We start from the raw sequence: 24,520 nt of genomic DNA, 5'->3' as shown, positions 1-24,520 counted from the left end.
CAATTAACAGGAAGTTACGCGTATTATTGTATATTTATATCTCGGTTATGTATCTGCGCTGCACTATCCCCCTTACACAACGCCCCACGAGGGCCCCGTAAGGTAATGATAAATAATAAAATAAGTATAAATGCAATCGACTAAAAACGTCTGGCTCTCCCCGGTTTGGCTCGAAACCGGATATGACGTGAACTTCATCAAGCGCGTGACATACTGCCAACTGGGCACTCCGTGGCGACACGGAGAAAACTGGGGAAAATTCAAAACTTACTTAGGGAAAAAGCAGCAAGCAGACGTAATCAACGTTACTAGACGTAATAGCATTAGGTCACGTGTCAGTGACGTCATTCATTGTTCGCGGTGGGAGCCGGACTGCGGCGATACGCGTGTCTCTAGTGGGCCGTGGCTGCACCCAGAATGGAAGCCGTGCGGAGTCGTCGTGCAATTTATATCAACAATTTTAGCTTTTAAACGAAAACGTAGTAAGACATGACATTAGTTCATTAAGAAGTGTACGTTGAAACGGGAAGGAAAGCAATAAGGTCTATTGACGAACTGAAACATTGAGCATTAAACCCCAAACTTGAAAAAGTACTTGGTGAAACCTTGGCCACGAAGCCAAGTCCGTATTCAGGCGGACTGAACGAGGGCCACTGTCAGCCATCGCTCAGGTCTCTCCTCAAATCCACGTATTAATCTTTCGCCTTTTACTAAAGATTACCGTGGGGAGGGACACTCCAATGAGCCTATAGGCCAATTTTTGGGAGGCCTTACCCGTTTGGGTGAGGCCTAACATTGAAGTCAAAAGAAAGGTTTTAATCTGTGTGAGTTTGCAGTTTACGCTCACCTTCGGACCTTTACTTATCCTTAACTGACTTTGGAATTCACCTAGTGCACCACATTTCTAATCACATACACGCCCTTACTAGGCCAGGTCCCTAGAGTTACTGTATAGCATGTACAGCGGTGAGCACTCTTAGGGTGAACACGCGAGCGCGTGGCCGACGGCTCTGTCGGCGCCGCGAAACGGTCATCGGTGGAAACATTGCGCATGCGCATCATGCGTTCTACGAAATACTCTTTCCACCGCGCGCACGCAAGCGTATCCCCGACAAGCATATCTATGACGCAGTGCGCGTGGTGGAAAGAGTGTATCGCAAAGCACATGCTGCGCATGTGCAATGTTTTCAACGATGGCTGTTACGCGGCGCTGATAGTGCCGTCGGCCAAGCGCTCGCGTGTTCACCGCAACAGTGCTCACCGCTGTACAGTAACTCTACAGGTCCCGACCCTTCACCGCCCCCTGCAGCTTTCCGCACTTCGGATCGGGCCGGCCCTCCTGACTTTTGGAGATTCTTGCGATGGCTCCGCGTTCAACCTTAGTGCCTAGCGCGCGAAGTTTAAATATGTAGTGCGATATTTTCGGCACTTATCGAGTAAATCGCCAGCATAACAGAATTAAAAAGTCAAATTACGTGAAAAAGAATTAAATTCTACGGAGCATTTGCATGTATTGCAAATGAGGCTGGTTCAGCTTCGTCTGGGCTTGCACGTGTTCTATCGCAGATCAGTGTCCCGAATCGTCTGCATTCTTACACTGCTTTGATTGCAGATGGCATAAAAAAAAACCAACACCAACAGGCACTTCTCCGTTCTAGGGTTGCCACCTTTTACCGAAAAAAACCGGCCCTACGATGGGGGGAGGGGGGGGGGTGTTATCAAGAGATTAAAATAATGTTGAACAATAGATCCCTAGCAAAAATTCCCAATAAAAAACCAATAGCCTATTGGGTTATTGACACCTATTGGTCTATTGGTTCTATAGGTCTATTGGAACTGTATTTGGCTATTGGTCTATTGGTTCTATATCAGCCTACTGGACCTATATTGGTGTATTGGTTCTCTATTCGCCAACTGGAATTATATTGGCCTATTGGTTCTGTATTTGCCTGCTGGCATTGTATTAGTTTTGTATTTGCCCACTTCTCAGCCCCATTAGAATTAGTCTTGCGCAAGTGTTTTATGGGTGTCTTGTCGTCATGCAGAAGGCCCACACTGTGGCAGCGCCCCTTCACAGTGGATGAATCACAGTGGATAATCACAGTGGATGAATGAGACATATGTTCAAATATATTCTCATAATCGAAACTACAAGTGCTTCTTCTGGCCCTTGATGATGTTGGCGATCTTGCGGGCCTCATCCGCACTCGAGGAAGTGCCTGAAAGATTCTGTAAATAAACAGAGCCATGAAATCAGAAAACAGTAACACATGTTTAATTAAAGTTTACCTTCAAAGCAATGTATAGAAAGTAGACGGCACAGTGAGAAATTATCTAGACCTTAATTCACTGCACATGTTCACAATGTTGCAGGAGCTGAACTATAGCAAAAAACTGAGTGAAATATTACACACCCAACTGTGGCTTATTGCGTGGAAGAAAACAGTATATCGGCAAAATTTTGCGGCAAAAAAGGAAGGAAAAGAAAGGGGCAAAATTTTTTTTAAAAATTAAGCAGCACCTTATCCCGTTTACACGCTTGCGTCCTGTGTTTTTTGAGCTGTACCCAAGAATGAACTGCAAACTCGTCCTTAAATTACAGCAAACTCAATAATCACTTACTATCTGTGACGTGCTCTTTTTCACGATGGTGGTGCGACTATCATACTAGAGCATGCCACTAAATCTCAACTTAAAGATGACATGAAATAAATTAAGCTAGGGTAGATTCACGATGAGGCAACGGTAATATGTAAGACAGTAGTAAAGGCAGCCTTGATTCCATATCGTTGCAAGCCCAACACAGCAGTCAGGCTGCAATGAGTTGGATATAACACACGTGCTGCATGTTACGTGCTTATGCAATTAAGCCAACAACATTAATAAACCCACTCCTGCGATAGCCATAATTGGGCTGCAGTATGTAAAAATAAAAAATATGAAATAAAAAATCGCACCAGTGCAGTACATATGCTATGCACATTTTGTATAATGAATTATCATGTGGCCTTCTGTGGTTCTTGTGACATTATGTCGAACAAGTATGATAAGCCGATTGGCGCGCACTACAACACACAAACAGCATCGACTAGAGCGTTTTACTATGAGACGATAAACGCGTTTTCGGCTTAACACGCACGTTGTAAATACTTACAAAGGGCTTGCGAGACTCCAACTACACTCACGAGCAGGGCGCCTGTCCTTTACCTCTAATCTATGCTACGTTTTTTTGTGCATAGTGACAAACACAAAAACAAACTGCAATAATATATGCGCTCAATCATTCAACTTCTGAGAGCGTGTGGACTTGCAATCGAGGCGTTGCTGGTCTCGCTGTCATCAAATACCGGAGACAAAGGACAAGGGACTTGTTTTCCCGACCTTTCAGCTTCGTCCCAAGTTTGAATACAAAAAAAAGGGTGATATCAAATAAATACTAAATAGGAGTAACTACCATGCCCACTCAACTCACCAAACAATCGGAGCAATCGAGGCGTTGCTGGTCTCGCTGTCATCAAATACCGGAGACAAAGGACAAGGGACTTGTTTTCCCGACCTTTCAGCTTCGTCCCAAGTTTGAATACAAAAAAAAGGGTGATATCAAATAAATACTAAATAGGAGTAACTACCATGCCCACTCAACTCACCAAACAATCGGAGCACATGGGCCTTGTTGCTCGTCTTGCCATTATTCTTGGTGCCACTTTGTAGAGTCGAAATCAGTCGAAATCCAAGTCATTTATGGCTCAGAACGTCTCCATCTGGTGCACGCTGAACACAGTCTTCACGTTATCGTCGCGGAAGCACACTAAAGCAAACATCGTGTAAGCAGGCTTACGTGAAGCATCGAGATCACACAAAGCGCGCGCTATGGCCGCATGGCGACAGACACAACGTTTTGGCTTAGCTTGGCCGCAGGCTGGGCTTGTCTTCGTATCGGCCGAGCGCGGATGGCGCGCCAAACGCACGGTCGGTCGCGTTTGCAGATCCACAATTCTTTCTCCTGTATCTTTACAGCACTACTTATGTTGCTTAGCATAAATATTTATAAACTTTACATATTATCCAAAGCTTATCTTAAAGCTTAGCACATGGCTTAGCCTGCTTAACCAAGGAACGTGTAAAAAAAAAATGTTCACACATGCAGCGTCGCCACGCCGCGCACCGTCTCACTTTTTTTTTTGTTCGTCACCTGGCTGGTTCTATGCCGGTTGTGATCTCATGGCGGTTTCTTTATTATTATTCTGTGGTGTCTGTGTTGTCAATTCCTTCGCAAGTTCTTCTTTAGCGTGTTTTACTATAGTGCCCGTTTACCGCACGGCATGTACGGAGACACCGTACCGCCGTGGTCGACACGCAGCCTTTTTATATAACTCTTTTAGTCGCGTGAGTTGCTAACTGCACACGGTGTCTCACGGTGTACGATTAAGCTCAATCGGGATCAGACTTATCAAAAGTGAAATGATCCCGTCTGCAGCTTGCGTATAATATAGCCAATCATGATCAAGAAATTTGATCGGGATCGGGTCCGACGCGCTCAATCAGTCATAAGATGTTATAAACAGCTACCAATAGGCGGTAGCTGTTTGAACAATAAAACTCCTGTTGGCCTTATACATCTTCTGTTAGTACATTAAGAAACCAATAGGAGTACTTATTTGACCAATACAACTCCTATTGGCCCAATAAGTCACCGATAGGCAGCACCGATTTGACCAATACAACTCCTATTGGTCCAATAAGACACCAAAAGGCAGTCCCTATTTGACCAATACAACTTCTATTGGTCTAATAAGAGACCAATAGGTGGTGGCTGTTGGTGTCTATTGGTACCCATAGAAGTCTTATACAACCAATACAGCTCCAATAGATGTCCTATAGAACCAATAGTGATTTCCTATTGGACCAATAGGAAATCCTATTGGCATTTTTGCTAGGGATGCTATGTCAATTCTTCGGCATGCAGTGCCATTTAATGTAACATTACTTTCATTGAGCCAAATACACCCAGTGCACAAACAAAAGCTGCACACTCCGCTAATAAAAGTACCCGTAATTGGAACGACGCTTCGCTTATAACTCTGAATGTGCTGCACTGAAAAGGGACGACAATGCTTCTTCCATAAAAAAGCTCTTTGCGTCTGAATCCAACAGGCCAGTGGCATTATAGACACAAAGGAACGTTAAAATGTGCATATGCCACAAAAATGGCGGATAGTCATGTACCATACACGCGCAATAATATGCTCTATTCCAATGATCGCGCTAGACTTGAAGGGATCCCGGAAAGTGGTTGACTAATAGCGTAAGAGTTTTGGTGATTGACGATAAATATTTACCGTTGTAGTTGTTGAACTGACGCTTATAAAACACCCAAAAAATAAGTAATCGCGATATTATGACAAAAGAAAAAAAAAAAAAAAACCGGCCAATGGCGGCCGGTGCGGACCGGCAACCGGCCCGCCATCTGAAAAACCGGCCTGGCCGGTCTAAAACCAGACAGGTGGCACCCCTACAGTAATTCGAAGTTACGCGACCAAACACGCCCCATGAAACACAAAACCTCTATGAAACGTTTTATAGAGGTTTTAAACGCGTTAAAGACGTTTTATAGAGGTTTCGCGTTTCGTGGGACGGTCCGGAAGGATCACACTAACAGCGTCAAGAGCTCCCCTCACCTGCATCAGCCAGAAGAGCGGTAGCTGCAGGTTTTTCTAAACAAAGAAATAACACTCAATGATGATTCCTGCTGCATTTATTTCGGCATTTTACTCCTCAAAGGGGCACCAAAGTGCAGGAGAGCGACAAAATGTTGCCGCGATGAGTTGGGTATGTTGTGTCCGATCACAAGCCCGCTTTCTAACCAATCTGCAAGAAAAACAATGCATCAGGCTTCCGCAAACACAGAGTGTACCGTGCACACGCAAAAATTAGTCAATGCTGCGTGAAAAACAGCAGCGAGGAATCGAGTTTCCCACGAACATCAACAAGAGCCGCCACTGCAACTCCCAATCTCGGAGGCTTAGCTAATCTTGGTGGTGTTGGCTTAGCCCGCGATGTTCAACAATAGATGGCGACTGCTACGCTTCAACGGGTCTTCAAAATGGGAGGCCGTGCGGTGTAATAAGTCACAAAATGTTTATCAACATTTTTAGCTTTTAAACTAGAATGCAGCAACAATTGACATTAATTTATTAAGAAGTGTATGTTGAAACGGGAAGAAAAGCAATAAAGTGTATTGAGGAACTGAAACATTGAGCATTAAAACCCCAAACTTCAAAAAGTACTTGTGCGAAACCTTGGCCACGAAGCCAAGTCCGTATTCAGGCGGACGGAACGAGGGCACTGTCAGTTATCGCTCAGGTCTCTCCTCAAATCCACGTATTAATCTTTCGCCTTTTACTAAAGATTACCGTGGGGAGGGACACTCCAATGAGCCTATAGGCCAATTTTTGGGAGGCCTTACCCGTTTGGGTGAGGCCTAGCATTGAAGTCAAAAGAAAGGTTTTAATGTGAACATATTTGACAGAGATCTGTCTGGCTGGGTGAAAAATTCATACGACAAATAATAAACTCTCCAGCCACTTTGCTAAAGTTAAACTTTAAAAGCTATAAAACTGACCCGACGTTTCGGGTCCCTGGATACATTCGCAAGAAACGTCGCCGCAACCACAGACCAAACTTTAGCAAAGTGGCTGGAGAGTTTATTATTTGTCGTATGAATTTTTCACCCAGCCAGACAGATCTCTGTCAAATATGTTCACATTTAAATCGTTACGCGCTGACTACGGCCAAAAAGCAACCCTGCTAGCGAAACGGTACGTCAACTTAACCCGGGATGTGCCAGGACCTGAACGTGCCAGGACCTGAACGACGTGCCAGGACCTGAACGTGATACCACGCAGCCTACGCCTCAAGCGCCTGGTCCACACGCCGGAAGGAAACAACGTCGTGGCACAAGCCGAACGCCGCCTCGTGAAAGCCCGAGTACACGAATGCCACAACATCATCAGGAAGAAGGAACTGGACTTATACTTCCTCCGCAGACAACTGGAATACCAGATGCCCGACGTATTCGGGTCCCTGGATACATTCGCAAGAAACGTCGCCGCAACCACAGACCAAATCAAACAAACAGCCCTAAAGAGTAAACTCGCAGCACTGAAGAACAGCAAGGAGCCCCGGAACGACAGCAAGACCACCAAAAAGCGTCGTCAATCTGTCATCAAGACAACTATCCGAGCATGAGGCAAGCGTTCTGTCTAAAGGACACAATTTCAATACAACTACTCCGCCACCTCTGCCACAGATCATCGCAGCTGTTGAAGATGGCATACAACACATAGACAGCGATTCAAGAGACAACGTAAGACTCAAAGCCATTGGAATCCTCTCGAAGCTACCAGCTCGACCGCGAGGGAACCTTACAAAACCTGAAAAAGAAGCACTTCAAGAACTCCGAAAAGACTCAACCATAACCATCCTACCAGCAGACAAAGGTAACTCGACAGTTATACTTGATCGGAAATCCTATGAGGACAAGATAAAAAACCTGCTGAACAACCCTGAATACGTGAAACTCACGAAAGACCCCACACCCAGGATTCAACGAGAGCTAAACAAGCTATTGGCTGACATTTCCAAAGACCACCCAGAATCAAGAACGCTGTACTTGCGCCTCATATGCAGAAACGGTTCCGCGCCGGGATTCTACGGCCTTCCAAAGATACACAAACCGGGGATACCGCTACGTCCGATAGTTGACTTTAGAACATCCCCACTTCGCATGCTGTCCGAACATCTACACAGGACCCTGTCACCACTAGTGGGGAAGACAGCCAGGCATGTAAAGAACGCCACCCATTTTGTTCAGCGCATGTCGGAGGTGACAATCGGCAGTGACGAAAGCCTCGTGTCTTTCGATGTAGTTTCGCTGTTCACGAGCGTGCCCGTACCCCTCGCGGTCTCAGCTGCCCGAGCCGCCCTGGAGAAGGATGAGAACCTTAGCGAAAGGACGAACCTCAGCACGGACGAACTGTGCCGTCTGATGGGGTTCTGCCTCAACGCAACATATTTTTCTGTCGGAGGTGAATTCTACCAACAAACAAGGGGAACCGCCATGGGAGCCGCCATTTCAGCCACAGCGGCAAACCTGACGATGGAACACATCGAAACACGAGCTTTGGACACGTTCGCCGAACCACCAGAAATATTTTTGAGGTATGTGGATGACGTCTTTTGCGTGATCAAGGAGTCTAACATCGACGGTTTCCTGGCACACCTAAATTCGATGGAACCGGCGATTCAATTCACCGTGGAACATGAAAAGAACAACGTGCTTCCTTTTCTGGATGTGCTAGTGAAACGGCAAAAAACGGGGCTGAAAGGACGTTTGAGCTTCTCGGTGTACCGAAAACCTACACACACCGGACGATACCTGCAGTTCAGCTCTAACCACCCGACCGTCCACAAAACATCAGTGGTCAACACACTCCTGAATCGCGCAGAGGCCGTCTGCAGCTCCAAGGAAATACGGAGAAAAGAAGAAAAAGCGATCACCGCCGACCTCCTGGACAATGGATACCCGAAGAGCTTTATTCGCCGAGTGCGCCAGCGACGCCGGGAAAGCGTCCCCCATCCGCATTCTTCTGCAATGGGTGACACTAACAATGAGGCTTCCCCCAAACGTTCCTACCGCATCTCGGTCCCATACGTTCCGGGAATCAGCGAGCAACTGTCCAGGCTGCTGGGAAGAGAAGGCATCCAGGTAGCGCACAAGCCCGTGTCAACAATCGGGCGTCTCCTGCCACGGCCAAAAGACCGATTGCCAAAAGAAAGATGCCCCGGTTTGGTCTACGCGGTTCCATGCACGGACTGTAACGCCACTTACATCGGTGAGACAAAAAACTTCCCCGAAAGGATACGGCAACATCGAAACGACGTGCGTAGCTTCAACGCCGCGCGAAACGCCCTCGCTGAACACAGCGAAAAGATGGACCACCGCATCAATTTTGACGACGCCCGGGTCATCGACACGGAAGGCAACCACACAAAAAGGCAGTTGTTGGAATCCTGGCATATACAAACAACACCGGGAAATGTCAACCGCTCAACTGGAACCTTGCCGAATGTGTACGTGCACGGTCTATGGAACCAGTGGAAGAAACACCGCGGCAAGAAGAACGGCGGGAAGAAGGACGAGGGAGAGGGGGACACCACCAAAGAAACTCGCTAGCTTCGGAGCCGGCCGAACAGTCACCCCTGAGGAAGGGACCGAATCGGTCCCGAAACGTCGGGTCAGTTTTATAGCTTTTAAAGTTTAACTTTAGCAAAGTGGCTGGAGAGTTTATTATTTGTCGTATGAAGGTTTTAATCTGTGTGAGTTTGCAGTTTACGCTCACCTTCGGTTAGACACTATTTGCTCTCCGAAGTCAGTAACTGCGTATTTGAATTCACCTAGTGCACCACATTTCTAATACACGTCTTTGCTAGGCCAGGTCCCCCCCCCCCCTTTCAGCTTTCCGCACTTCGGATCGGGCCGGCCCTCCTGACTTTTGGAGATTCTTGCGATGGCTCCGCGTTCAACCTTAGTGCCTAGCGCGCGAAGTTTAAATATGTAGTGCGATATTTTGGGCATTTATTGAGTAATTAAATCGCCGCCATAACAGAATGAGGAAGTCAAGTTATGTGAAAAAAAAAATTAAATTCTACGGAGCATTTGCATGTATTACAAATGAGGCTGGTTCAGCGTCGTCTGGGCTTGCACGTGTTCTATCGCAGATCAGTGTCCCGAATCGTCTGCATTCTTACTGCTTTGATTGCAGACGGCATTAAATAAACACACACACACTTCTCCGTTCAATCCATGTATATGTACTACGCCTGTCAGGTTATCACAGTAATTCAAGTTACGCGACCAAACACGCCCAATGAAACACAAAACCTCTATGAAACGTTTTTAGAGGTCTCGTGTTTCGTGGAACGGTCCGGAAGGATCACACTAACAGCGTCAAGAGCTCCTCTCACCTGCATCAGCCAGAAGAGCGGTAGCGGCAGGTTTTTCTAAACAAAGAATTAACACTCAATGACGATTCCTGCTGCATTTATTGAGGCATTTTACTCCTCAAAGGGGCACCAAAGTGCACGAAGGCGACAAAATGTTGCTTCGATGAGTTGGGTATGTTGTGTCCGATCACAAGCCCGCATTTCTAACCAATCTGCAAGAAAAACAACGCATCAGGCTTCCGCAAACACAGAGTGTACCGTGCACACGCAAAAATTAGTGAATGCTGCGTGAAAAACAGCAGCGAACAATCGAGTTTCCCACAAACATCCACAAGAGCCGCAACTGCCACTCCCAATCTCGGAGGCTTAGCTAAGCTTGGTGGCGTTGGCCCAGCCCGCGATGTTCAACAATAGATGGCGACTGCTACGCTTCAACTGGTCTTCAAAATGGGAGGCCGTGCGGTGTAATAAGTCACAAAATCTTTATCAACATTTTCAGCTTTTAAACTAGAATGCCGCAACGATTGACATTAATTTATTAAGAAGTGTATGTTGAAACGGGAAGAAAAGCAATAAAATGTATTGAGGAACTGAAACATTGAGCATTAAAACCCCAAACTTCAAAAAGTTTTTGTGCGAAACCTTGGCCACGAAGCCAAGTCCGTATTCATGCGGACTGAACAAGGGCCACTGAAAGTCGTCGCTCAGGTCTCTCCTCAAATCCACGTAATAATCTTTCGCCTTTTACTAAAGATTATCGTGGGGAGGGACACTCCAATGAGCCTATAGGCCAATTTTTGGGAGGCCTTACCCGTTTGGGTGAGGCCTAATACTGAAATCGAAAGTGAGATTGTTTAGACCTGCTGGGTTTCTATCCTCGGCGCTTCTTCGCGAGTACTTCGGCGTTCGCCTAAGGAAGAAAGCGTGGTTGGCGTGGTCTAGTGGAGATCAGTGGGCGAGCCCACTTCGTTCACTGCGTGATGTCTCTTTAGCGCTGTTTTCTCGTGTCCTTTCTTCTCCCTTCTTTTCGCACGCTGTGTTTCACTCGTTATCGTTCACATGTTGCCGACGCCGGATTTATCGACACCAGGCCCGTACGTAGCCAGGAATGTTTTTCGGGGTGGGGTGGGGGCACTTGCTTAAAGTCTTTGACTATTTGAGAAAAACGCCTATTTTCATTATTTATTTTCGGTAAAACACCATTTATCATAAAAAAATTATGATACATGGTTACGGGGCTGATCGACACACTGGCCACTGCTTGGTTATGATGCGGGTTATGTAGGCCGTCATGATTCGAGCATTTGAGGGTTGCGGTCTTGAGAGACCGCTTTGGATTGGGCCCCTTGTCTGTTGTGTTTTGTACTCGCAGTGGTTACGGTACTCAGCTGCTGACTCAAAAGACGCGGGTTCGATTCCCAGCCGCGGCCGTCGCCCTTCGATAGGGGCGAAGTGCTGAAGGCCAGTGTACTTACTGTGCGATGTGAGCGCGCATTAAAGAACCTCAGGTAGTTTAAATTATCCGGTTCTCTTCACTACGGCGTCTCTCATAGCCTGAGTTAGCCAGAGAGAGTACACTAGCTCTGCCAGACACGGTACCTAAGTTGTTTTGGGACGTCAAACCGATCAGTCCCATAAACAAAAACTGGAGAGCAGTTACTGCACCTTCATGAAATGCATAGTTTCCTAGCGAGCAACTCAAATTGCCCCGGGGTGCCCTGGTTCGCCGTTTCGCACAATCCTTGTAGCAACGGGGAGTCCCGGTGTTGTTTGTCGAATTTGGCACAAAATTTTGCCATTCACACCGGGTCGCCAGGCGCTGCGATGAATGGGAGAAACGGCGCACCAGGGTAACACCAGGGCGCCCCTTTGCGATTTTATGAAATGATTGGTTTCGATCTTGGTTTCGACACCCCCCCCCCCTGGGTTTCGATTCTGAAGCAAAATGCAATATGTTTATTACAGTTACCACAGTTGCTAGGTGTGCAGAGGCTACAAAAGAATAAATCATTGTACTGTTATGTATACGCAGCTGCATTTTTTTTCGGGCAAGTTCTTGCTTCTCGTCATTATTAGCAACTGTTATTCCGCCGCTGCGCCGACAGACGGCGCGTTTAGTTTTTATCAGTCACATGTGCGAGCATGTGCGCGAGTCACATTGGCGGCTGTTTCGGCATCAGTTTCAGCGCCTGTCAACGTCTTTTGTTTTGTCCCTTTCGTAGCCCTTTTGTCGAACACCCACGAATATGCCTCACCGTGTAGTCCAAGCAGCACTTTGCTTGGTTTCAGGTACCGTGGTTTCAGACGCTTCACTTATTGCTGACTTTGACCACTTTGACTGCTTTGACATTCTAGTGCGCACTCTTGTTCCAGCCCTCGCGGCCAATTTCCCGGCAAGGTTCTGCCTGGCCATGCGTAAGTATCGCTACTATGGCGCTGTCAGTGGTTGGCCCGTGTGAGTTTTCCTCGTTCGTTGTCAGGCTGAATATGTGACAGACGAGCATTTAGGTAAAGAAGTGTGTTGGGGCCATACCACGCTGGGGACCCTGCTACTCCGCCGCGTTCACCGCCATGTTTTTGTTTCAGTCGTGCGGCTTTCGCGCTGTTGCAGTGGTGTGCGCTCGCTTTCCAACTCTTTATGGCTTTTAATTCCAGCAACTTGTAGTGCGGCTTTGGCAATATATCGCGACAGCAATGCTGTCATGCTCCGGGGTCAGTTATGAGCAAGCCGGGCAAAGTTTCGCTTCAAAGCCCCTCTACGTAGCTCGTGCAGCTGTTGTGAAGCTGTTGAAAGTTGAGTAGGCCGCATGCTCTTCAGTGCTTGAACAATAGGCAGTTTTAGAATAGCGTACGCAAAGCTTCGCGTTGGCTTTTCGCGCAACTGCGCATGCGTCGTACGCTAACCGCTTGCGGGCTCCCGTTAAGTGACGGAAATAGCGGGCCGCTAACGCTAACTTAGCGTACGCTATTCTAAAACTGCCTAATAACGTCACCGGTAACCGTTGCAACCATAGGAAAGGGAGTTTTTAAGAGTAGGGTACGCAAAGCTTTGCGTTAGCGTTTGCCGCCACTGTGCGCGAGTCGTATGCTATCCTCTCTAATACTCACGTTAAGTTTCGGATAGAGCGTATCCTGCCCAACGAATGCTGTCGCTGCGTACGCTGTTCCAAAACTACCTAGTTAGGGAGTTTCGAATAGAGGCTCCAAAGCCCTGTGCGTGTGCTGGCTTTGGGTCTAGCAGGAGCAAGAGTTTTCGAATAGGGTCTGCGGCGCTTTGGACACTCCCCCCGGGGTCTAGGTCGCTCTAGTTTTGGCCAAGAGCCGTCGTTTGAGTCGAAGAGACTTGACATAACGAGTTTGCGGAAATTTCGTCGAGCCAGTGGCGTCAAAATACGTTAAATGCTCATTGAAGTCTTTTACGTCACGAATTACAAAGTACGGCGCGAAATTTAAAAATGAAACTTTGAACTTGGTTTTCTCCTCTAATAATAAACCTATGGTGGTGAAATAAACTACACAAGAGTTCTCCGAGCACACTTTATCAATCTAAACACATTCATTGTTTCTCTTTAGTGTCCCTTTAACGGGAGTATTCAAAAGGATAGCACACGACTCATGCGCAGTGGCAACAAACGCTAACGCAAAGCTTTGTGCATTCTGCTCTAAAACTGCTTATTACTTGTAATGTTTGGGAGTTTTCGAATAGGGGCCCCAAAGACATAGCATTGAGGCCACTGTGCATGCGCGAGACCCAAACAGTGTTTGGGTTTTGCATTGGGGATGCTATTTCTCGAATTTAGCGGGAGCCCCAAAGCCTGCCCAAAGCTTTGCATCAAACAAACATGACGGCACCCACTCAAGCGACGGCTCTTGGCCAAGACTAGAGCGACCTAGACCCCTGGGGAGTGTCCAAAGCGCCGCAGACCCTATTAGAAAATGCTTAGCTCCTGCTTGACCCAAAGCGAGCACACGCAAAGGGCTTTGGGGCCCCTATTGGAAAACTCCCTGTTGTCATAATAGGGAGTTTCTGATTAGGGGTCCCGAAAGTTAGGGGCCCCAAAGCGCTTTGCATGTGCTGGCTTTGGGTCAAGCAGGAGCTAAGAGTTTTCGAATAGGGTCTGCGGTGCTTTGGACACTCCCCCTATTCTATAGGTCACTCCAGTCTTGGCCAAGAGCCGTTGCTTCAGTGGGTGCCGTCATGTTTGTTTGATGCAAAGCTTTTGGGGCAAGCATCGGGGCTCCCGCTAAATTCAAGAAATAGCGTCCCCAACGCAAAACCCTAATGCTGTTTGGGTCTCGCACATGCGCAGTGGCCTTTACGCTATTTCTTGGGAGCCCCTATTCAAAAACTCCCTAATGTTGATGCCCCATATGCTATGCATCACGGTAGGCAATAGCAACAGCGAAAAGGTGCCTACATTGTGAAGTAGCTGTATTGCTTGGGAGTAGTAGTGGTTTGAGGACAGAGATAATAATAATTGTTGGGGTTTTACGTCCTAAAACTACAATATGATGAGACGCTTAAGGACAGAAAAGATGATTATTTCTGCAACCCACAAGAGAGTATGGCTCAGCATCGTTGGGGGCAGGGTAGTGAAAGAGAGCAGAAAGCAGGTGCCACCTTCTCGAGAAATGAGTGCCCACAACACCGAGCGCCAGGCCAGGGTACTTCTCTCCCCACTAGGAAAACTGGTGGGTACCCGTTGGCACTGCGAGTCGAACTCAGTACCTCCCACATTGTAGGCGGAAGCTGTAAATACTCTGCCAGCGCTGCGGTTCTAGCCATAAGCATACGTGCGGTCGTGGCCATCTCGAAAACATAAAACTGTTAACGCAAACAAACTGCCAGATTTATTTCCAGGGAAACATGAATTTCAGTTTACACATTTCACGCTAGTTGCAATGCTATTATACGCAGAAAGTACAGCTAAGCACCTTTCTAAGGTGGTATCTAATGCAGTTGTACACGCAGACAGAATTTTTTAGGCATTTTTTTCACTTTTTTAAATTAAGGTGTATGGCTGTCCATGTGCTTCTTGCAAAAAATGAAAAGGCAAGAGACTTCTTTTATAAATGCACCATGTTACGGTGTGCTTTTCATCAGTTTCGATTTTGCGGAGTTCTGGGAAAGAAGCCACCATGTTTTAGGGCAAGGGGGTGTGCGAGTACGTGCGTGGTGCCACTCGCCAGCATCCCAATGTCTCGGAAGTCCCTTTGAATAAATGCCACTGTGCCTTGCTTTGCGAAGGCAGTGCAACTTACTTGGGTGTCGTAATGAGTGACCCATGAACCGGATGGACAAACGATTTGGCGTGGCTGTTGAACTCCGAGCTGGATCGGCTAGCGTCTGCCTCGTGGAGGAGTAAAAGTGCTTGTTGGAGCTTCAAGCTGCTGACAGAAAGTTGCGTCTGTTTACAAAAGTACGGAGCATGCTTACGAGGCCCAGGAATTCCGGGATCATAATGGCAATGACACATGCATTGTACCCAGGTGCGCCCAATTCGTTTATTTACAAAGGTAATTTTCAAATGTCCGTGGCTTACTTTTTGCATTCTTAAAGTTGAAACTTAGAGGGGCCCTGCAATACTTTTTCAAGTAATCATCGAATGTCTTCATTAAAAGAGCTTCTTGCCTCACGAATCGACTGCTGCAAAAGTCTTTAGTCCATCAAGTATGAGCAGAGTTGGAGATTTGTTGCATACTTCAAGCGCTTCTCTCTCCTTTCGTACCAGTGAGCGCGCTGAATGCTATGTGGGGTTGGGGAATGACAAGGGGGCAAGAAGATGCGTCCGTTCTTCAACGCACATCATGACCTTGAGCACTTTTTTTTTTCGTTGAACGCGTGGCTTACTTTCAGTGTGATTACAAGTGCGCGCGCGGGCACATGGTGGTGGCCGCGGTAACTGGTAACTGTGGAGCTTAAAAGGCTCAAGTCAGCCAATGGCCATGGACTTTGGGTTTGTGGCGCGGTCATTTGGGTTTATGACATCGTTTGTCGAGAGAAGAGGGAGTGATTTCCAGCTGACATTGAGAATCAGTTGTAAATTCCAGGCTGCGTACAGCACTATAATGCTTGGCTCGTGAGATCTCGAGAGCCTCGACTACCAATCGGCACAGTTTTCTGATCATGCTGAAAAAGGGTTGCAAGGCCTCTTCAAGTGTCCTCCAAGCTTATTTAGCTCTTCAAATCCCTGAACGATAAGACCCGAGGGATAGCGCATTTAAGAAGCATGCGACAGGCAAGACGGTGCATGCCAATTCAATTACACGCATGTACTGTCCACTTCGTTGTTTCTTATCGTGGCTCCTTTTGCCCTGTGCAGTTCATGAAGACTGCTGCCCTTGGACTCGTGGGAAACCATTATGCTGAAGGGAGGCAACTGTCAGCGACACGTGAGCTTTCAAACTAGCATGTAGGGCATCTATATAAACAAATACCTTGTATTGTTTTACGAGTGGCTTCAAGGTCCACTGGGTACCCAGAGGATAGAAGCCTGCACCAAACTGCTAGGCAGAAAGTCAGAACCCTGCATGGCTAATTGCAAGAAGTGTGTACCCTACCAGGAAAATTTCCTAGAACCAAACATGGCAAACCATCATTCGCCAAGCTTTCCATGATTGAAAAGTTCTTGGATGCCAAGCGAGGTATGTGCTTGGCATTAAGGTAGAGAGGTGGGCGAGTGTGCTTGGCATGTGTGACAAGTGGCGCGATTTTGTACGCGTTCTTAAAACGGACGGAGGCAGTTAGTTCTATCCAGCCGCACGCGATTGGTCAATGCCGGGCCGTGACGTCTGTCACGGTTCACATTGACCATTCGTGTGCGGCTGGATAGAACGAACAGCCTCAGTCAGTTTTAAGAACATAATCGCGCCAAAGCCTACCATTGGCCAAGCGAAGGAAGGGCATGCTTGGCAAATGATTGGAAACACCTCTTGCCATGTTTGGCACTGTCGTAAAATACGATTTAATAGCCAAGCATGTTCTTGATATGGGGGCCAAGCATTTTGGCCAATGCAATTTCTAGTACTCTTTGTCTTAGTTTTTTGTCTTGGCTACAATTTCATGCCTGGCTGTTCTTTGTCTAGACTTGTCAGTCCCACCCAGATAAATATTTTTGACACTTAATGTTTATTTTACACTGAATATATACAAGGCACTGTGCCATTTGTACATTCCTTCTTGCGATTACAGTTAAACCTGGATATAACGAAACTGGAAAAAGTTCGCGAATTTTCGTTACATCCAGGTTTTCGTTACATGCAGTTTTCGAGTAAAGACTAGAGAAACTATCGCGAAAACCAAACGAAGATGTGGCGGATGCCAGTTCAGTGCCACTCACTTCAAATATTTATTTAGCACAAAAAAACTGCGTTATTTTGGCTTGTCTCTCGTCAAAGATGACGTCACGCAGTGGCTCAGACAAACCAACTCATCCAATGCTGCCTCATCATCCTGTGAGCCAATGTGACGGCGCAGAATGTACAGTGCGTCCAAGACCTCCTTCGCGGTAGGCAACGCTAATGTATCTGCCTCTGACGAACCTTCACCATCACTGCGATCTTGCACAGTTTCTACAAGTGCCACATCCGACATTTCTTCGGTAGATACAGCATCACTGTCAGCGTGCAAAAAGTAAAATGCAACGTCGTCGTGTTGCAGTCGGCTCGCAATCCTCTTTTAACAGTCGCTCCCACTCTGCAGGTTGTGCAGGGTTCACCGGCATGCTGAACGTGGAAAATTTCTCCTGGTTTGAACGATAGCAATGACCAAAGTGACATGAAGCATATTTCTTCCCAGCCCTTATGCTTTACATGTTGCATCATAGTTGCAGCTTTTACTCACATGGGCTCGAAGAATGGTGCACACAGGGACAAAAAAAAAAGCTTTGTGTAGACGTGAACTAAATGCTTCGCAAAAACACTAGGCACAGAAATGTAGTAAGCCGGGCTGTTGATGCAGTTGGCACCTTCATGACAAGTAGTGCACACGCCTGCCAGCCACAGTTGGTAAGCATCACAGGTACTGCCAGCTCCTTGCAGGGGGAAATGCCTCCACTCAACACACAGTCTGCATGTTCCAGTCACTAATTCCTGGAAGGCTCACGTGCATATCCAGGAGACATGTCGTTATTGTCAACAATTTACTTGGCATGGTTGATGAGAATTTTCCTGCACATCTCAAAAATTAGACCTGCAGAATTTCGAACAAAGTGCACAACCATTTGTCCTGCAGTGCAGTGCGAGAAAGCCTCAAGGTGAAATCTTTTTCCTAATGTTACCATGTCCACACACGGTCTGTTATTCAGACGCCTACCTGCCTGCCCGATTGAGTATTCGACACGACAGTGGAAAACTAAAAATGACACCAGTGTGTAGTTTATCACATGAATTTGACCTTGAGTCTTACTTTAGCAGCTGGAGTGTGATGGCCCTGCATTTTGTCATGCTGCCTCCCTCTTGGCTATCCTAGTTACTCTCTTCATCAACTGCAGCATCACCCATTTCTCGTTCTTAGCTACGCGCGTTCTCTTGTCAGGAATGATAGCGGCAGACCTGTCGTCACCCTAAAAGAACTTGTTTTTGGGCGAGTTGGTGCCTTAGTTTGCTGAACTTATCGTGGCTGGCGCGAAGCTAGAAACATGAAAAATGGCCGGAGGAAAGAGACGCTCTTGGCGCTCTTCTGTCTCTTTCCTCCGGCCCTTTTTCGTGTTTCTAGCTTTGCGCCAGCTACAGTATGTTCAGCAAACTGTCGTCACCCTTTTAGGCAAGTGCTGCAGTGTTTGGCACTGCCGGTGCTGCGGCGCAGGACCCTGCAGGTAATGTCCGATAAATGTCCTGGGCCCCAGCCCCGGAACAATGTAAAAGAATGGCCTTGTGTCGCTCTGGTTTGAACTTGGCGTCTGCAGGCGCTAGTAGGTACACCTTCAAGACTTGCTCCCGCAGCAGTGACGGCCGGCCGGTTGTAGGAAGGAACAACAGTGGTGGAGCGTGCCCAGGGAAGTCCATGTTAGAGCGGATCTGGACAGTGCACTCTGTATTCGAACGTTGCCTGGCAGCTGCTTAGGCAGACAAAGTTGGTGAGCGGCTTTTCGGGTTTCATGTCCATCTTCATGTAGCGTGTGCCTCTGCACACGGTTGCTGTCCGTAGGGGGAAAGAAACTACAGGGATACCCTTGCGCACATTTCACTGCAATCGTTCTTGACCAAACATGGTAAAGAATACACCATTGAATTGCACATTAGTCTATTACATCGCTAATAGTTGATCGAAGTTTTTAACCAAGTCCAGCAGAGGTTTCGGTCTCCGTTGTTCCTGGCCGATCTGTGTTGTCTTATTCCAGAAGACAACCCAGATGGAAGTCGTCGACTTCCATTGTTGGCACGCTGTACATCGTCATTCCGGTGCAATCTACACTGGCATGTGCACCCCTGGGGTGTCTACATATTACCGTGTACTTGTCGGGTGCCAGAAAATGCCACACCTGGCGCAGTAAATAGTTTGGCACTATGGTTTCAAGTGTTTCTTAGGTTCACTCTCGATAGAGGCAATGGACACCTCGGTATTCGAATGTGGCCCGGTGGCCGCTTAGGCGTGCAGAGTTGGGGAGCGGGTTCTCCGGTTTCATATCCATTTTCAGGTAGTGTGTGCCTGTGCATACTTTCTCACCGTATGTAGAGTGAAAGAAACCACAGGGATGCACATGTGCACATTTCACTGCAACTATTCTTGACCAAACACTATAAAGAATATCTAAAATGGCCACTTTAATCTATTTTACGTTGCTATTAGCTGATTAAGGGTCTCCAAGTCTAAATCTCAACATAGTTTGCTGGACATCACTAACAATGGGCACTTTAATTGGCCAGTGCCCGAGGTTGCACTGAACACTCACTGGAGCCCTCAGGGTGTTGGTGGGGGAGCACCTTCGCCCGGGATTCCTCTGTTCGTCAACTGTTCGGGCGGAGCCTTTTATCCTGCTGTGCCTGTGCGCACCGCATTTATATACTGAATGCCAAGTGACGCTTGCCTTGCTACTGGGACAAGAGTAACTACTTAGTTGCCGAGGCAAGGGCCTTCAGCTTCTAGTTGTACTGCTTCTGCAGAATTAACATCGGCTTGAAAGTTGAAAACTCCATGATGCTGAACACTGTATATTTTGTTGATGACGACGAGCAGCTCCATTGCATCAATGACATCATCTATCGACGACCCTGGCAAAGTCCTTGCATTGAAAAAAAAAAAAAAAAGTTGCTTCACCAGAGGCTGTAACCTTGCTCATGCATGTGCTGTTATCATGAGGGTGCACTCTTGACGGTACTGCAGTTCTGACTGCCTCCATTCCATTGCTTTTTCCAGACAATGGCTAGGTCTCGCTTGTGCAGTCCAGTCCCTTTCAAGCTCAAAAAGCCTTTGCAACTCTCACATTCATGGTGTGGAAATCTGGCAGTCTTTTTAACTCTTTTCTGGCTTATTTGAATGCAAATTCGGCAGTTCTCTTGAGTGATTTGTCGAACCTGTAGCCCTCTAAATTCCCAAGGCTAGGATTGCTGGTGGCGTGTGATGCCGGTTGTCTTGGACATTGAACTTATTGTCGAGCAGTGACCATCTCTGACCTCTTTCGAACTTTTCCTGCCTACGTTCAGGCTCGTTGGTCTGAACGACGACACTAGACTTCTTGGGCTGTGCCCATTGAGTGAGCTTAGTGACATGCTTCTGAGGGTTATGTGAATGGTTCCTACAAAGATGTAAAAGAAGTCTAGGTAGACATTGGAGCACTAGCAAAGTTCCTTTATTGCGCAGATGAGCATGTGTCTTGTTCATGTAAAGAACCCATTTCTTTCTTGAGGTAGCAGCCATATGAAGGAACAGCTGTTGAAGTTGTGAAACCTGTGTTTGGAGATGTCGTCATAGAGGGTTGGGCGAGTCTCATGGTACGTTGGAGTTCTAGGAAAGAATCTTGATGGATCTAGCACCAGAGCTGCCACAAGTGGCGAGTCCCATTTAGGTGTCAGAAGAATTGACGTCTGCGCAAGTTGGAATCGGTTATGCATCTTTGAAACGGGCGGCACAAAAAACGACAAAAGAAAAGTACGACACACCACAGGTGCTCTGTGGTGTCGTACTTTTCTTTTGTCCTTGTTTCTTGCGCCGCCTGTTTCAAAGGTGACAGAAAATGCTTCCTTACAACAAGTTTAACATTCTCCCAGTGGATTATCGCTCTGGCATTGTGACACACCAGGTTCCATTTGGTGTGTCTGTCAAAGTACACCTTGGCTAGCTGTGGGTCAGAGGTGTCGGGAACAACTCTGAAAACTCCGCCGTAGGTTAAGCCTTCACAGTCGACTGGAAGCTGAGGGAGGGGGGTTGTTCAGATCAAGTTTTGCAAGGTTTTTGTGAAGTCTGTCCAGGCCTTTATAGTGGCGTCGGGGTGATGTGGATTTCTTTAAGTCCTCCTTGCACTCTTGATGCTTTGCACCTATTGATTTCTTTGTGGAGTCTTGCCACCTCCATTTGCAGTGGCATCGTATTGCCGCTATTAAGTCAGTCAGATCTTTCCAGATCTGCTGTTGACCTGGGAGACTGCTGCCCCATTGTGCATGAAGGGCCCTTGAGCTAATTCAGTGCTGAAATGGATTACCTCTTCTCCTGGATATTCGTCGCAAATTATTCCAGACAAATTGATGACTTGGACTGGGACAAGCAATGGATTTTGAACAACTAACTGAGGCCCATGTATTCAAACTGGTTTGTGCATTCTACTTTTAGCGGGGCTTTGAAATACTGTATAATAATAGTATCCTGCTGCCCTTGATGAAAGTTGCGAACTGGTTCTTTTCCATGAGTTAACAGTTGGTAGCTCACAGTGGCGTAGCCAGAAATTTTGTTCGGGGGGCCTCACGTTGCAGCGCGACCTCCTCATTGAATTTTTCTAACGACTAAGTATATGAATAACGCGTATTACCAGTGACAATTTGTATTAGATGCTGCAGATCACTTCTTGAATGCTGCGCACTGTCAAGGACGAGTAAGGAATGTGTTTTTTTTCATAAAAATATTATGTTGGCAGGCCCACAAAACCTTTCCTGGAATAACTGTCTTCAATCTTTTCAAATTTAAAATTTTTTTTTGTGTAACAGGTACGGCAAATATCACGTAAGCTGTGGAACTGCATCAGTTTTAAACTGAAGAAGCGCCTGATAACAAAAAAAAATTGACGTCCACAAAATAACCAAGACGAGATCAAATATTTTAATGTAGATTGTTTACGCAAAATGTTCATCTTTTTGCACAAATTATGCGGTCAGGGAAGAACAAGAATGGGAAAGTACACCTCGAATACTGGCAAAACATAAGTCACCAGAAACAGTGCGCAGTATGCATACACAAAACATCACAAATGTACGTTTAAATATGCAATCAATATACGGAACTAAGCAATGATCACTATACATAATCCCCAAAATAAGGCAAAAGAACATGCTGCACAATCACAGAAACTGATATGTTCTTGGGCCAAGCTGCTCTCGGATGCACCATGTGGATAGAACTATAAAAGAGCGCAGAAATAACGAAAGAAAATATTTCAAAACTGTTTTAAAAGTGCGAACCACTATTGTGCACTCAATATAAAAGGAGGGTTGTTGCTTCTAGTTCAAAAAGCAATGAAGAACACAAGGGACAAATGAAAATAACAAACAATGCCGCTAGTACGGCTTTTCAATAGCTGAATTTGTTTGGTAACGCCGCGTATGCCGACCTCTCAGTGAACAAGGTGAAGCTGTCTATTGGCTGTTAATGTCCACCCGATACCCATATTCGTATGTTTGTATTAGGTCATGGTGCTAACTGCTAAAAGGTACAAGATCCTCACGGCTTTAAAAGGTGGTGAACAATATTATTGCGTCAGAATTACGGGCTCATTGACCTGAACTCTGGAACAGCAGTGTCGATTCCTTTAGTTTGCACTGATTTTTGTCCTGCTCGGTATCAAAGGACAAAGTTGACCCGGCGAGGAAGCTTAGCAAAGCGGTCACTGACTTCTGACACGCTGATGTCGCCATTTCTGTGGCCGTACAGAAGTACCAGGCCAAACGTGCGTTCCTCAGACATTGTGGAGTGTAAGTAGTTCTTAAGTAAGCTCATGCTTAATTGAAAACGTTCTCTCCGCGCTGGCAGTGGTCACTGGAAGGGTGACTAGAATCTTAAGTAGCTTGTACACGTTTGGATAGAACCTGCTGTCGCAATGAGAGAGGGCATGGGTTCCTGTACTGGGGCGGTGGTTTGCTGCTTTGTTCGCCCACTTTGTCCACCGTAGTGGCAGTTCTCCCAAAGCAACCCTCGTTTCGACGTCATGCGCAAAAACGGTCAGATTTTCTGCTCCTTTCTCCCGATCATCTTCTATTGGTGGTATTGTGGATGGTACAATTACTGAAAAGTCCTTTAGAAGTGCCCTGTGCTTTTCGAACCGTTCGTTTAACTGGGCTAGTACGTGGTCCATGAACGGAATGAACAGGGTTCTGCGAAAATATTCTTCTGCGCTTTCAAATGCATTGCTCCCAAGGTTTTGCTTCCGGACACCGGCTCGACGGCTGGTGATCTCCACATTCAGTTTTTCTGCCAATGCCTGCACTTGTGCAAATATTTTTGAGAAAGAAGCATTCGCGTTCTTGCGGTAATTTTCAATTGTCTGCTGTACCGCTTCTATGTCGTCAATGGCAGCGCTCATGTCGATACTCCTCGTCTGCAGCTTCTTTGACAGTGGCAAAGTCAGTGCTAACACGTGCTCCGCCACATGCAGGCTTACAAGGAACGTTGGTGACAACAGTGCCAACATTAGACTGTTCGCCTGCACTGGACTTTCGCCATTTCCGTTAAACTCCTCTAGTGCTGCGTTCAACTGCTGAAAGAGGCTCACAAATGAAAGCACTGCTTCTTGACCCAGCACGTTTCCCAAAAGGCGCTGTCTTGTAGACTCAGGACAGCTCAAACTTATCATTTTTTGCGAAACATGTGAGCGGCTAGAAGATTTACGGAAAAAGGCTGACGTCGCCTTTAGAGTCCCGAAACAGTTTCGGATGTCTGTGACGGAGCATGCTGCTCACCACAGAACTAGATGAAGGGAGTGACTGGCACAGTGAGTGTAGAGTGCGGCTGGATATTCCTCACGAACTGCAGCTTGAACACCATTCGTTTTGCCAGCCATCGAGCTTGCACCATCGTAGCCTTGACCACGGAGATGCTGCATGGTAATTCCCATGCATATTGGCCTCAAGGGCCACCACAGGAGAGACCGGCGCTGCTATCGCTATGACGTGGTAAACGCCATCATGTGACTCTCCTTTGCCGCCGAAAGCTTTGCCAACGCTGCTCGCTGCATCTCATGCCCGGGGTTGAAGCTTTGTTTTTTCTTCAGCGTGGTCTATTGCTCTGTGCTGCAGTGCCAAACATGTTCGACCGAGCCCGGTGTGAGTTTCCACACATATCCCAAAACCAAGAAGCATCGACATGCGTGGT

At 46.9% G+C, this 24,520-nt stretch overlaps 1 long non-coding RNA gene and 3 other non-coding genes across 5 annotated transcripts; all 4 read left to right on the top strand.

Annotated features, from left to right (window-relative positions):
* The first annotated feature begins 663 nt into the window (after positions 1-663).
* LOC119392054 (U5 spliceosomal RNA) lies at positions 664-788 on the top strand. The gene has a single exon (XR_005183646.1). It is a non-coding gene; the product is annotated as a U5 spliceosomal RNA (small nuclear RNA).
* A 5,567-nt stretch (positions 789-6,355) lies between these two features.
* On the top strand, positions 6,356-6,480 carry LOC119392053 (U5 spliceosomal RNA). Its single transcript, XR_005183645.1, has one exon. It is a non-coding gene; the product is annotated as a U5 spliceosomal RNA (small nuclear RNA).
* A 4,225-nt stretch (positions 6,481-10,705) lies between these two features.
* Positions 10,706-10,830, top strand: LOC119392066 (U5 spliceosomal RNA). The gene has a single exon (XR_005183659.1). It is a non-coding gene; the product is annotated as a U5 spliceosomal RNA (small nuclear RNA).
* A 1,348-nt stretch (positions 10,831-12,178) lies between these two features.
* LOC119388944 (uncharacterized) lies at positions 12,179-16,454 on the top strand. 2 transcript variants are annotated; one of them, XR_007415844.1, is made up of 3 exons: positions 12,179-12,294; positions 12,361-12,420; positions 16,329-16,452. It is a non-coding gene; the product is annotated as an uncharacterized LOC119388944 (long non-coding RNA). The 2 variants fall into 2 exon arrangements; XR_005182916.2 differs by having other exon boundaries at positions 12,186-12,294; positions 12,379-12,420; positions 16,329-16,454.
* Positions 16,455-24,520: the final 8,066 nt, after the last annotated feature.

The sequence above is a fragment of the Rhipicephalus sanguineus genome, chromosome 4 (assembly GCF_013339695.2).
Source record: "Rhipicephalus sanguineus isolate Rsan-2018 chromosome 4, BIME_Rsan_1.4, whole genome shotgun sequence".
Classification (NCBI taxonomy): Eukaryota; Metazoa; Arthropoda; class Arachnida; order Ixodida; family Ixodidae; genus Rhipicephalus; species Rhipicephalus sanguineus.
This window is presented reverse-complemented; position numbering and strand designations above follow the sequence as displayed.